This window comes from Bactrocera oleae, chromosome 3 (assembly GCF_042242935.1).
Source record: "Bactrocera oleae isolate idBacOlea1 chromosome 3, idBacOlea1, whole genome shotgun sequence".
Taxonomy (NCBI): Eukaryota; Metazoa; Arthropoda; class Insecta; order Diptera; family Tephritidae; genus Bactrocera; species Bactrocera oleae.
In genome coordinates this window covers 64,787,384-64,799,264 of record NC_091537.1, presented here as the reverse complement: position 1 = coordinate 64,799,264, position 11,881 = coordinate 64,787,384, and the positions used below count along the sequence as shown (strand labels likewise).

The following is an 11,881-nucleotide window of genomic DNA, read 5'->3' as shown; positions in this document are numbered from 1 at the left end:
ATCAAATATACATACTTACATATCTCTTCAAACTCCATTTTGGCATATATCCTGCAATACCCCTTGTTCTTTGGCAAAGAAAAACATTGCGCACAACCATTTCAGCACTAATAATTCGTGCATATCTAGGTATAAAGTGCATTGATCTCTTTAAGGAGCTCTCAATTGCACAAGTACATAAATACATACCTACAAGTTCACTCATTAGGGTGTACCTACATACCCCTACATAAGGACATAAAAACGATAAATGATTAAAAGTTCGGTTCTTAATAAATTTAAAAATAAATACGACCGGTAACTATAAAAAATTAAATCCGCGTATTTAAAATACTTAATTCGAATTAAAAACTCTTATTAACTCAAAAGAGTTTGCTGTTATTAAAAAAACACTCTATTTACTTAAAAGAGTTTCGTTCACAAATTCATATATACGAGCATATAGCTTGAATTCCATCGGTCGACACTGAGGAATATTAAATTTATTTCAATATATTTTCTAAATCAGCTCAGTCAACATAGTCTCTAAAAGTGCCGAAAATGATTTCTGACGAAAAGAGTCCATGTGCACCTGCAGAAGTTACACGCTCAAAGCAAGGTGCTACAAAACAAAACAAGGTGAAAGATATTTCATACATCAAATTTATCTCTGAGCGTGTTTCATCTTCGCCGATTTAGGAAAATTCTGAAGCGGTATTAGAAATCAAAAAGGAAAATCTGACGTCTCAGATCTACCTGAAAATTTTAAATCCTCGGCTTACGCCAAGTACAAAAACTGCGTAGACCACTTTAAAGAAACAAAAGCAATGATTTCTGATCAATTAAAGCTAATTAAAGCAATTTCAGCTACTCCACATCCATGAGTAGAGCCGCCAAAAACTCTATGTCAAGAGTCAAAAGTGCCCGTATGTGACACAGAAATCTTTTATGGTGATTATGAACAATGGCCGTCCTACCGGGAAATGTTTACAACTGTTTACATAAACCGCCCAAAATTATTAAATGCACAAAAATTGTATTACCTCCTTAACAAAACGATCTGTCTTGGGAAGCTCTGAAGGCAAAATAAGAAAATGAAAGAATGTTGGTCGATAAGCAAGTAACGATACTAATGAGCTTGCCAAAATTCAGAAAGAAACAAGTGATGAATTTATTAGACTATAATCCACTGTTTCTAATTGTTTGTCGGTTTTATCGACACAAAATATTCCCACAGACAGCTGGGACCCTATTCTGGTAAATATATGCACCGCAGCATTACCAGAAATATCGTTACTTTTGTGGGAGCAATCGCTCTCATTTCAAAAAAAATGCCCAACATGGCAGCAAATGAAAGAATTTCTAACTACCCAAGCAGAAAGGGTAGACAAAAAACTAGTTAGAACTAATAACGTTCAAAACGACCTCAATAGTAGAAGCTTCAATAGAAACCAAACCAGTAGCAACAACAATTCGACTTTTTTAAAAACCAATCATTCACATCCGAACAGTATAAACAAGCGTCATGCGAACTGTGTACAGGAGGGCATAAGCTCAAATCTTGCGCGAAATTAAAAAAAATAAATATTGTCGATAGGAACAATTTTGTAAGGTCAAAAAACTTTGCACAAACTGCTTGTCACATGCGCATACAACAAGTATTGCCACAAAAGACATCATTCAATGTTACATATCACAAATTTTCTAACTCACCTCAAATTAATGTTAAAAGAGCTACGTTATTAATTGCAGCTCAAAGGCATTAAAACCGCAAACGCTACACAGCGAAAACCAAAGTAGGGTACTACTACCCACAGCAGTCGTCTTCATATGATGGTGTCTTGGAAAAATACCTCCAGGACCACAGTCCCCTACGCGACTATAAATTAAAAACAGTTACCTTTACCGTCAACTGTGCTCCATATCTAGCCATTCGAACACTGCACGAATTGGCAGAAAACACCAAGTCAAAATTTCCTCTGGATATCCTAGTATTTTAAACTAGTAAGGAAGGGCTAAGTTCGGATGTACTCGGAAAAGTGAAAGAATCAGATGGAATTTAAAATGGTGTTATATGGGAAATAGGCGTGGTTGTAATCCGATTTTCGCACTATAACATAGAAATATGAGAAGAATGTTATGGACCAAATTTTGTTGAAATCGGTTAAGCAGATCCCAAGATATGGGTTTTCACCTAAAAGTGGGCGGTGGCACGCCCACTATCTAGTTTTGAATGCGGTTCCTATTTAGTCATTTCATGTCATCTCAGAGATAAAATTTAATGTCTCTGGCGTGTTTAATGGTTGATTTATCGCAAGCTGTTCAAGTACTAAATATGTGGAGCCCAGTGCCTATAGTTGACCTTCTACCGAAAATATCGGTTAGCATAGAACAAGGCGGCAAGATCCACAAAGAAATCTCAAACGAGTATACCATTTCACTTTGCGAGAGTATAAAATGTTCGATTACATGCGAACTTAGCCCTTCCCTACTTGTTTTATTATATTTTTTTTATATGTCACCATTATGTACTATTATGCTCAACCCCTCTCTTCTCTTTGGTGCCTAACTTCTCTGCTTTAGCTAATTTATGTGGCCTCTTTATGTTTGCTACATGGATGTTTTGCAGGGGGTAATTGTTAAATACGGTTCACCTGATCTATTGTTTATTGTTGGATCAATACTATTTTTTGCGTTATTGGGTGTACATTTAATGGTTGAGTGATATCAGTCATTATAGGTGCCTATAACGATCTGTATCCTCATTTCTGTTGAGAGGATTGGATCATCAATTCCTGTTAGTTTTTGTAACAGGTTTGAGTACAGCCTCTCAATATCTGCATTTCCTGTATGGGAATTCGGTTTTGTTAGGTGTACCTCTACTCCTTCTGCATTTAAAAACTGTATCAACTGTTCGGCCCTGAATTTACTATCCATTATGATTTCCTTTGGTTTTCTAAAATTCGCGAAATGTTCAATTATAATAGCCTTCTTTGCCTTCCAATTTCTATCAGTTATGCTGTATGCAGCCGCAAATTTTGTCAGTTTGTCAATAACTGTGACAAAATACTGCTTTTTGAAATGAAAAATGCCTACATGTATTTGTTCGTTTTTATCTGTTGGTGTTTCTGTTAGTTTAAACTTTGGTCTTATAAGTTTCCTTTCATACTTAACTCTTTGGCAGTTTTCACAGTTATTTATTATTAACTGTATGTGATCTTTGAATTTGGGATAGTATATTTTGTCCTTAAGTGTATTGTAAGTTTCGTTTATTCCGTTATGCATTGAATCATTACTATGGTAAAGTGAGATACATTCTTTTTATACATTTGACATATTTAAAATTATTATCATGTGAAAATATCGAAATCCTTAATATCTGAATTTTATGATAATCAGATTCAGTGACTTCTAAGAATATGACGGCCCATCCTGTTCCTTTAATGTGCCGACTTAACACCTGTTTTATTATGTACTCTTCCTCCATTGGGTTCATCTCTATCATCTTTCTCCCATGGAGTCTCTGCATTTCAGATGTTAATATGATTTGAACTTTACATTTATTCACTATTTCTTCCTTGATTACAAAGTATTCTAGCAGTTCTTCTTCTACAGAATGTACTGTATTCGACATTTCAAAATTTGATTCATCGTCGTTCTCATCTGTTATTTTAGGCGAATTTTCAATTCGACATATGAAGTCCGCTACTACGTTATCTTTACCTTTTACATAATCCATTTCATAATTGTACTCCTGGAGTTTTAAAGCCACCTTTGATGGCGTGTTTTAAATTCTTACCTTTTATACTTGTTATTTAGATACTTAATCGGGCAGTGATCAGTTACTATCTGAAAATTTGCTCCGTATATGTATGTATGGTCTAAAATAAGTCACTGCATACATGATTGCAAGGAATTCCTTGTCCGTCGTCGCATATTTCTGTTCACGATTGTTTAATGTTCTTCCGATAAAGCATAGTGGTTGGGCTTCCTGTGAAAGGACAGCTTCAATAGCGTAATCGCTTACATCCGTAGTAGATGTAAATTTTTTGTCATATTCAGGAAATTTTATAATTGGATGTGATGAGATAAGGGTTTTTAAATTTTTAAAGCTGGCTATATATTGAGGATCTCTCGGATTTATTTTGTTATCTTTCTTTAAATCATTGGGTAAGCTATTCTAGAGTAATCTTCAATAAACTTTCTATAATAGCCTGTGGTCCCTAAAAACCCTTTTAATTGCCGTTTTGTTGTTGGAATTGGTAATTTTTGTATGGCTAAAATTTTTCTGGGTTGGGCTTAGCGCCGTCTTTTGTCACAACGTAGCCCAAAACTTCGGTTTCTCTTTTTAAAAAACTTCACTTATTTACCTGGATTTTTAGGTTATTTTCCTGAAGCGTTGAAAAAATGTTTTCTAGTGAATGTATGTGTTTTTTTAGCGACGTAGAAAATATTAATATGTCATCTAGATAGATTTCATTAGTATGTTCCCTAAGGATGTCGTTCATTAATCTGGAGCATTTTTAAGCCTAAAAGGCATCCTGACGTATTCATATAAGCCTGTTGAAGTCACAAAAGCTGTTTTGTCTATATTCTTTTCTGCCATTAGAATCTGATGGTAACCTAAATGATCTATGGTGCTAAAGTACTGTGCTTTGCCCAGTTTATCTAAAATTCCATCAATATTTGGCAGGGGATATTTATCGTCAACAGTAATTTGGTTTAAACTCCTGTAATCAACCACTAATCGAAATTTGTTTATTCCGCAACTATCTGATTTCTTTGGCACAGTTATTATAGGTGAGCTGTATTTGCTTCGACTTTTTCGTATTATTCCTTACTTTTTCATTTCTTTAATTTGCCTTTCAGCCTCTTCCGCATGTTTGGGGACAATCTATAAATTCGGTAATTAATTAGCTGATCCCTTGTTATTCTAATTTCATGAAAAACGATATTCGTGTTTGTCAGATTATCTCCCTCGAGTTTTATGTTACTTACTTCACTTTCTTCCAACGAATACACTTGCTCCTGCATAATTTTCGTATGGTATGGAAGCTTGACACAATTTCTTTGTTTTGAATGTTTATCGTTTTTACATTTTTAAATATAAAATCATTCCCCAATATAAGGTCGTGTGGCTTGTTAAAATCTATTTTTAACCATCGCATTCGTGCATTTTGAGGGTATCTAAATTATAGTGGGCATGGTGTCTTAACTCTTCCGTTAATGTTATTGTTATGTATTTTTTTCTAAAACTGGTAAACTATACTTTTCGAAACTTGCTCTTTTCATTATGCTTATGGTAGAGCCTGTGTCTACTAATGCATACCATTTCTTATTAAATAGAGTGTGTGAAATTTAAATTTTCTTTCGATTTTTCGAGGCTAATTGGTTAAAAATTCCTAGTTGTTATTTGTTTCCTCTGTTTGCTCATAGCGTCAACCTCCATGGTTGCCTTGCAGAATAACAGTAACCGTTATTAGTACGATATTGATTATTTTGACCTGAATTTTCTGAGTTAATTTGTCTGTGGGGATTATTTGGGTGATAATTATTTTACCCTGAAAAGTTTGTATTTCTTTGGGAGTACCGTCCCGAACTATTTGTGAATGTGAATAATGTTAATTATTATTACGGGAATGTTGCCCTGAATTACTTTTGAAACGACCAATATTTTGCTCACTACCATTTGTTTCCTATAGTTGTTAGTTCTTTAATTATTATGGTTTCTGTTACTATTAAAATTTCTAATATTTTGAGAAAATGAGTCCGAATTTCAATTTTTTGTTAAATACATAGTTTTTAAATTTCTATCGTCCAGCCCTATGAAATTGTGGATTGTATTTGTCATGTCTGTCCCTGTCGTTGTATTTCGTACCATATAGACGAACGTCTCTGCTGCTAGTTGTTTTATCTTATGTATAAGCATTCATGTAAATATTGGTCAAGTAAAAAGTTCGTTCTTATTACTACGATAACTTTGTGTACATTTGTCCGATTTAAGTCAAATATGCGCCGCTTTGTTCGTAAACTTGTTGCCAACGAGGTGCCAACTTCATTATACCCCTCTCGTAGAAAGCTGCTTCTCTATTAGCAAAAAACTCGGAGAGCCAATTTTCACAGGCCTCTCTTAAGGCCAACTTCGCCATGGACTGGAAAAGAGGGTAATCACTTGATGCCAGGTCCGGACTATAAGACGGGTGCATTATAACCTCCCATCCGAGCTCCAGGAGCTTCTGGTGAGCCACCAAAGACGTGTGTGGCCTGGCGTTGTCCTGATGGAACGCAATTCGGCCTCTGTTGATCAAAGATGGCCTCTTCTGGATGAGTGCTGCCTTCAAGTGGTCCAGTTGTTGGCAGTAGAGGGCTGAATTGAGCATTTGGCCATAGGGGAGCAGCTCGCAGTAGATGATTCCTTGCCCATCCCACCAAACACACAGCAAAACCTTCCTGGCCGTCAATCAGGTCTTGGCCACCATCTGGGCCGCTTCCCCGAGCTTTCACCACGACCGTTTGCGCTCGATGTTGTCATAAGTGACCCATTTTTCATCGTCAGTCACAATCCGCTTCAGAAACGGGTCGAGTTTGTTGCGATTCTGCAGCGATTTGCAGATGGAAATTCAGTCCATCATGTTTTTTTGCGTTAGTTCGGGTGGCACCCAAACATCGAGCTTCTTTTTGAATCCAAGGTTATGCAAATGGTTCCAAACGGTTTTGTGGCTTATCTTTAGTTCTTCAGCAATTAAATAAGTGCTAACGTGACGGTCTGTTTCCACTATTTCCATGATTTTATCGCAATTTTCGACGACAGGCCTCCCCACGCGTGGTGCATCTTTGACATCAAAATTACCAGAACGGAACCTAGCAAACCACTTTTGTGCTACACGTTCGTTTACAGTATCGGGCTCATAAACTAAATTAATTTTTTCAGCCGCTTTGGCTGCTTTTTCGCCTTGATCTTGCTGGTGTCCATCTTTGACGAGCGCTTACAACGTACTTAGTCAATTAATCGAAAAACTGTCAAAGACAAACTTTTAGTTAGAATAAACACGATTTCAGCGCCTTATAGTATGACATGTTGCCTGCAGTAGCACTGCTGTTATTGTTGCTGTAGGTTTATTATAAAACTTTTCTCTTGCAGTTATTTCGACTGGCGTCCGGTTTTTAGCAGAAAAATTTCAGGAATCACACTGGATTTAAAAAAAAAGTTATATATATATATATATATGTTTATGTTTGTATGTATATATATCACTGTTTAAACGATTGTGTTCAGTTCTTTGATTTTTCCAAAAAAATTTACTTTTTGTCATATTGTTATTGCTTTTACTTTTCTGCGCCTTCGCTATATTACATTTCGCTGAATTTGCTTTTACTGTTAAGTTGTTGAATTTCTTGCTGCTGCCGTGGAGAATTTGTGTTTAGCTACCAATGCCTATATTTAAAATAATTATTACATTAAATTTTTTGTATTTTAATTTTATCTATTTTTAGTTATTTATTTTTTGTTTGTTTTGTGTCGCGGAACGTCGACTGCGCCAATTATATATTTATGAATAGTAACTGTGGATCTTCAGGAACAAACAATGAACTAAAAACACAACTATTTTCTTCTCTATCCTATCTAATTTCTTGTGCCTTCTCAATTGTTTATTTTTTCAGACACACTTTTTTCATGAGCCTATTGTCCGAATTTGTGCCAAATTGTTGCCCTTGCCTACCACTTCGCACATCCGCACCAGCGCTCAACACGTTACCTCTTAACCCCGAGTCACTAATATGACCGGCATAGTTGAGTGGGTTTAAATTGGTCAGCTGCCGTTTGGTTTGCCCCACACTAATGGTACATAGACAACATTTCACAATATGGTTACTTCGTTAGCCAAGTTGCGATACTTATGAGCTTGTAGTGTTGCAAATGATGTGCAAGCTTACGCATACATACCTAATGTTACGTATGCATAAAGTCCATAAAGCATTCGGTTGAATTTTATGCAAAGCTTTTGAATTGTTTGCCAAAATATATTTGAATCTTATAATAGTCATACGAGTATGGGTGCGTTCGAGATGGCAATCACGACAGCAGTGTTGCAAATTTGTCAAAGTATCACGTTCTGCGAGAATTTTTGGCAACACTTGCAACAATTTATCAAAATTTCAGCAACACAAAAATTTTGTCTGCAGAACAGTATGGACGAAGAAAGGTTAGTGTAAATGTGATTTATTTCATATTTTATCAATTTATATACACAAATTTTTAACTTATTGTGTTTTTACTTATTTGTAGCGAAAGATCGGGTTCAATAATAAAGTTACTAATAAGATGCCGGCTCGATATGAAGGCCGAAAAGAAAAAAGCGGTCCTTTGGGGTAGAGTCCTAGAGTCTATGAAAGCAGTGAATCCCGAAATAAAGGATTCGAAGGAGGCAATTCAGAGGAAATTTTTGAATATGTTGGCCTCGTACAAGAGGATAAAAAAGAGGAATAAATCTACAGGAAGGGATGCCACCAGCTGGGAGTATTTCGAAGAATTCAATGCTGTTTATGGCAGCCGCCACTCAATTGAGCCTCTGTTGGAGAACTTCCTATCCTCCCTGGGAAGTCCCACGTGCGAAGACTCGGATTGCGGTGACTCGGACAGTTACCTTGGAAAAAAATTGCAAAACGAGACATTAACATTTTTAAAGGCGGAATCTAGTCAGGAGCAAAAACGCCACGAAGAACTAGTACAACTAGAAAGAGAGAAGCTAGAAATTGAAAAGGAAAAAATTTCCGTTTTGAGTGCGTTGCGAGAAATTCTGGCGAAGAGAATTTAATTACATTAATTACCTGAAGTATTTGATCTCCTATAAATTGAAATTTTTTTTGCAAACTATTGTACTACAAACATGAATGTGATAGTACAAAAAACATGTAGAACATTTTTTTTGTAATGCTATTTATTTTTAAATAAAAAATGTATGACGAAAATAACATTTTTAATTCATTCCTTCTTATAATACCTTCACTACTCTCGTTAATGTTTTCGGCAACAGCCACTGTATCGTTGTTATATTGATATTGTGGGATTATATAAAATTATGTAACATAGTACAGGCCATTACAATTTTCGAAGCACTCTTTATAGTTGAAACGTCGATGTGATTGAGTATTCTAAATTTCTGCCTTAAAAGGCCGAACGACTGTTCGACTAATACTCGTGTGGAACTGAGGTAGTAGCTAAACTTTTTCTCTTCTGGTGAAAGATGCCCATTATCCCTATACGGGACCATCAAATATTTTGATAGCGGATAGGCCGAATCTGCTAATATTACGGCCGTGATCGCGAGCTAAGCTTCTCCGGAGGTGATCTTTTGGTAAATTGGGCTATTTTGCCAGACGTTGGCGTCGTAACAGCTTCCAGGAAAGCCAATAAAGACGTCTAAAAATCGTCTATCGCAAATAGCCTAGATAGAAAAATAAATCTAAAATTGTATATTGTAATAGGCTATATTTATAATACATCGTTTTACCTGCATAGTTATCGAAAAATTTCCTTTACGATCATAATAGCTGATTGCATCTTTTTTGGGGGTGTTTATTTTACAACCACAATGGAAATGGATTTGTTCTTTTTGATTGGAACTCTTCCATAATTCCTTGTTGCTCCACAAGCGTGGGCCAAAGTATTTCATTTTTTAGTTATATAGCATATGGTTTTGATGGTCATGAAAAAAAGTTAATGTGCTGTTCCTTTTCCAACGCAGAATCGATCAGAGAGTTCTCGGTACGTTACGCGACTATTGCTTACAGCGATTGTTTCAGGGAGTAGCGAGTGTTAAAGGTTAACCAATGCGGCTGCAGAGCATGCGTCAATTTCTAAACAAATCAAAAGCATTGGTTATATTATAAACAATTGGTTTTTAATTACAATACTTACGGCAAATGTGTGAGGAGTCATGCGAAAGTGGGAAAAGAATACATCGTTATCGTACTGCTCAATTGTGTTGAAGAAATTGTGTACTTTTGTTACACGTCTTTTTTCCAAAATTGATTCCAATAAAAGATTCCGTTTTTTTCTGGCAATTCTTCTTTTTTTTCAAAATTTTTTAAAATTAGCTGTCTCAGATTTGCCATTTCTCTGCTCTTCTGTCAAAAAAATTAGTATGCGTATACCTTAATAACGTGGTATAGGCCGCTATCTTCAATGCTACCAAGCTTGGTGTTGCATATTTCAGAGCAGTTTTAATATTGTAAATGAATCAAATGACAGATGAAAATACAAATTTCTTCTTTTTTCTTGTATTTTTAAAACTTAAGACTTAAAATCAATTAAGGTAATTCAAAGAAAACAAAAATAAAGGGTTTCAGTAATTTTGCCACTAATAATCATAGCACTTAACTTAACATTGCACCATGAGTGCTGCCCATTTGTTTTAGCATCTGGCACAGCGTGTTCTATTCGCTGAAGAGTAACGCTTGGCTATTGTATGCGTGTCATGTGTTGCAGCACCCCTTTATAACTGCCAACGAAGAAACTATTGCTAACTTTGCTTACTAATGTGACCCCCAGCTGTTGTCGTTGTTAAAATGCACATGACTTGTTGTTAATACTCTTATTGCTGTGTTTCAATGTTGCATATCACTATAATAAATAACTGCGTTGCCCAAATAACCTTAAAGATAATTAAATTATTTGTAGGATTGTTTGATTGCAGATTTGGAACTTTTATTTTCAGGCATGCAAGCTTCTTATCAATCTTCGTAAGAGTGCATATAATTTAATGTTATGAACAAGAATTTATTTTATTATAAAGACAAGGGCTTACCGTTACGTTTTAAAAATTATTTCGAGTAAGAGGCCGCCGCAGCTGGCTCCAATAAATTTCAGCCGAGAGAACCAATTTTCTCACACTTCTTGCAGCAATAGGGGCCGTATGTTAGTAATAACGCGACAAATATGTTTTTCCCAGGTGTCAATCGTCTCGGGCTGATTTTGATAGTCCAGCGGTGTTAAATCGCACGATCCCTAAAAATACATACAAAGATATATATGTACATTTAAAATACGATGTCGATAACTTCTGTCTGTCTGTTTGATTCATGTGGCATGTTTTTGATTGAAAATTCGTATCTATATATATGCTTGTGCATATGTGTGTAAGAAAATATCTGCTTTTTTTTGGTTCTCATAAAATGGGGAAGGAGGCATTGCAATTGCCAGTAACTTGTACGCTTTTAACTTTTCTTTATATATATAATATAGCACGCAGCCCTTGTATTGTTGTTGGACTTGCCACTCTATCGCTGCAATTTGATGCACTGAGTCGGTTTTTTCACTCGACTGTAACTTGTTTTTTGTTGTTCTTCTATACAATAAATAGTCTATTGCGTACGTTATCTACGACTTCCATTTATTTTTCTTTTGAGCAACAATTCGCTCTTGCACCACAGACAAAAATATGTATATCAACTGTAAAAACACTTGATTTTTCTTAATTTTTTTCATAATGAGACTGCATTTGACTCACAAAAAAAAATTGGAGATTCAATTTATTATTTAAAAAACATACTGTTAGAGCTTTTTTTCATTATAGGAAGACGTCTGCTCTTCTGCTTCCTCCAACATTTTAAATAAAATACTATTTGCATTGGAATTAAGTCATTAATATTCCCCAGCTTTGAAAAAGATTTCGCATTGTTCAAAAATTTCCCTTTAATGATTATGGGGTTGGAGCCTAGCGCTGTCATTAGTGATGTTGAGTACACTATATTTTTGAACTACTCATCTTCTAAAAGATCCGTTCTCCATATCCTTTACTTTTAAATTAAACAACAGTTTAATCGAATATGAATTTTGGGACCCAATCTGTGTGTTTTACTGGCAACCTACGACGGCGTAGTTTTAATATTTATACAGCCC

General features: G+C 35.5%; 1 long non-coding RNA gene and 1 pseudogene across 1 annotated transcript; both read right to left on the bottom strand.

The window, feature by feature from the left end:
* Positions 1–8,949: 8,949 nt before the first annotated feature.
* Positions 8,950–9,691, bottom strand: LOC118683411 (putative nuclease HARBI1; annotated as a pseudogene).
* A 48-nt stretch (positions 9,692–9,739) lies between these two features.
* LOC118682290 (uncharacterized) lies at positions 9,740–11,059 on the bottom strand. The gene is made up of 3 exons (XR_004978055.2): positions 10,788–11,059; positions 9,899–10,718; positions 9,740–9,837 (listed from the first exon to the last, which is right to left on the bottom strand). It is a non-coding gene; the product is annotated as an uncharacterized lncRNA (long non-coding RNA).
* Positions 11,060–11,881: the final 822 nt, after the last annotated feature.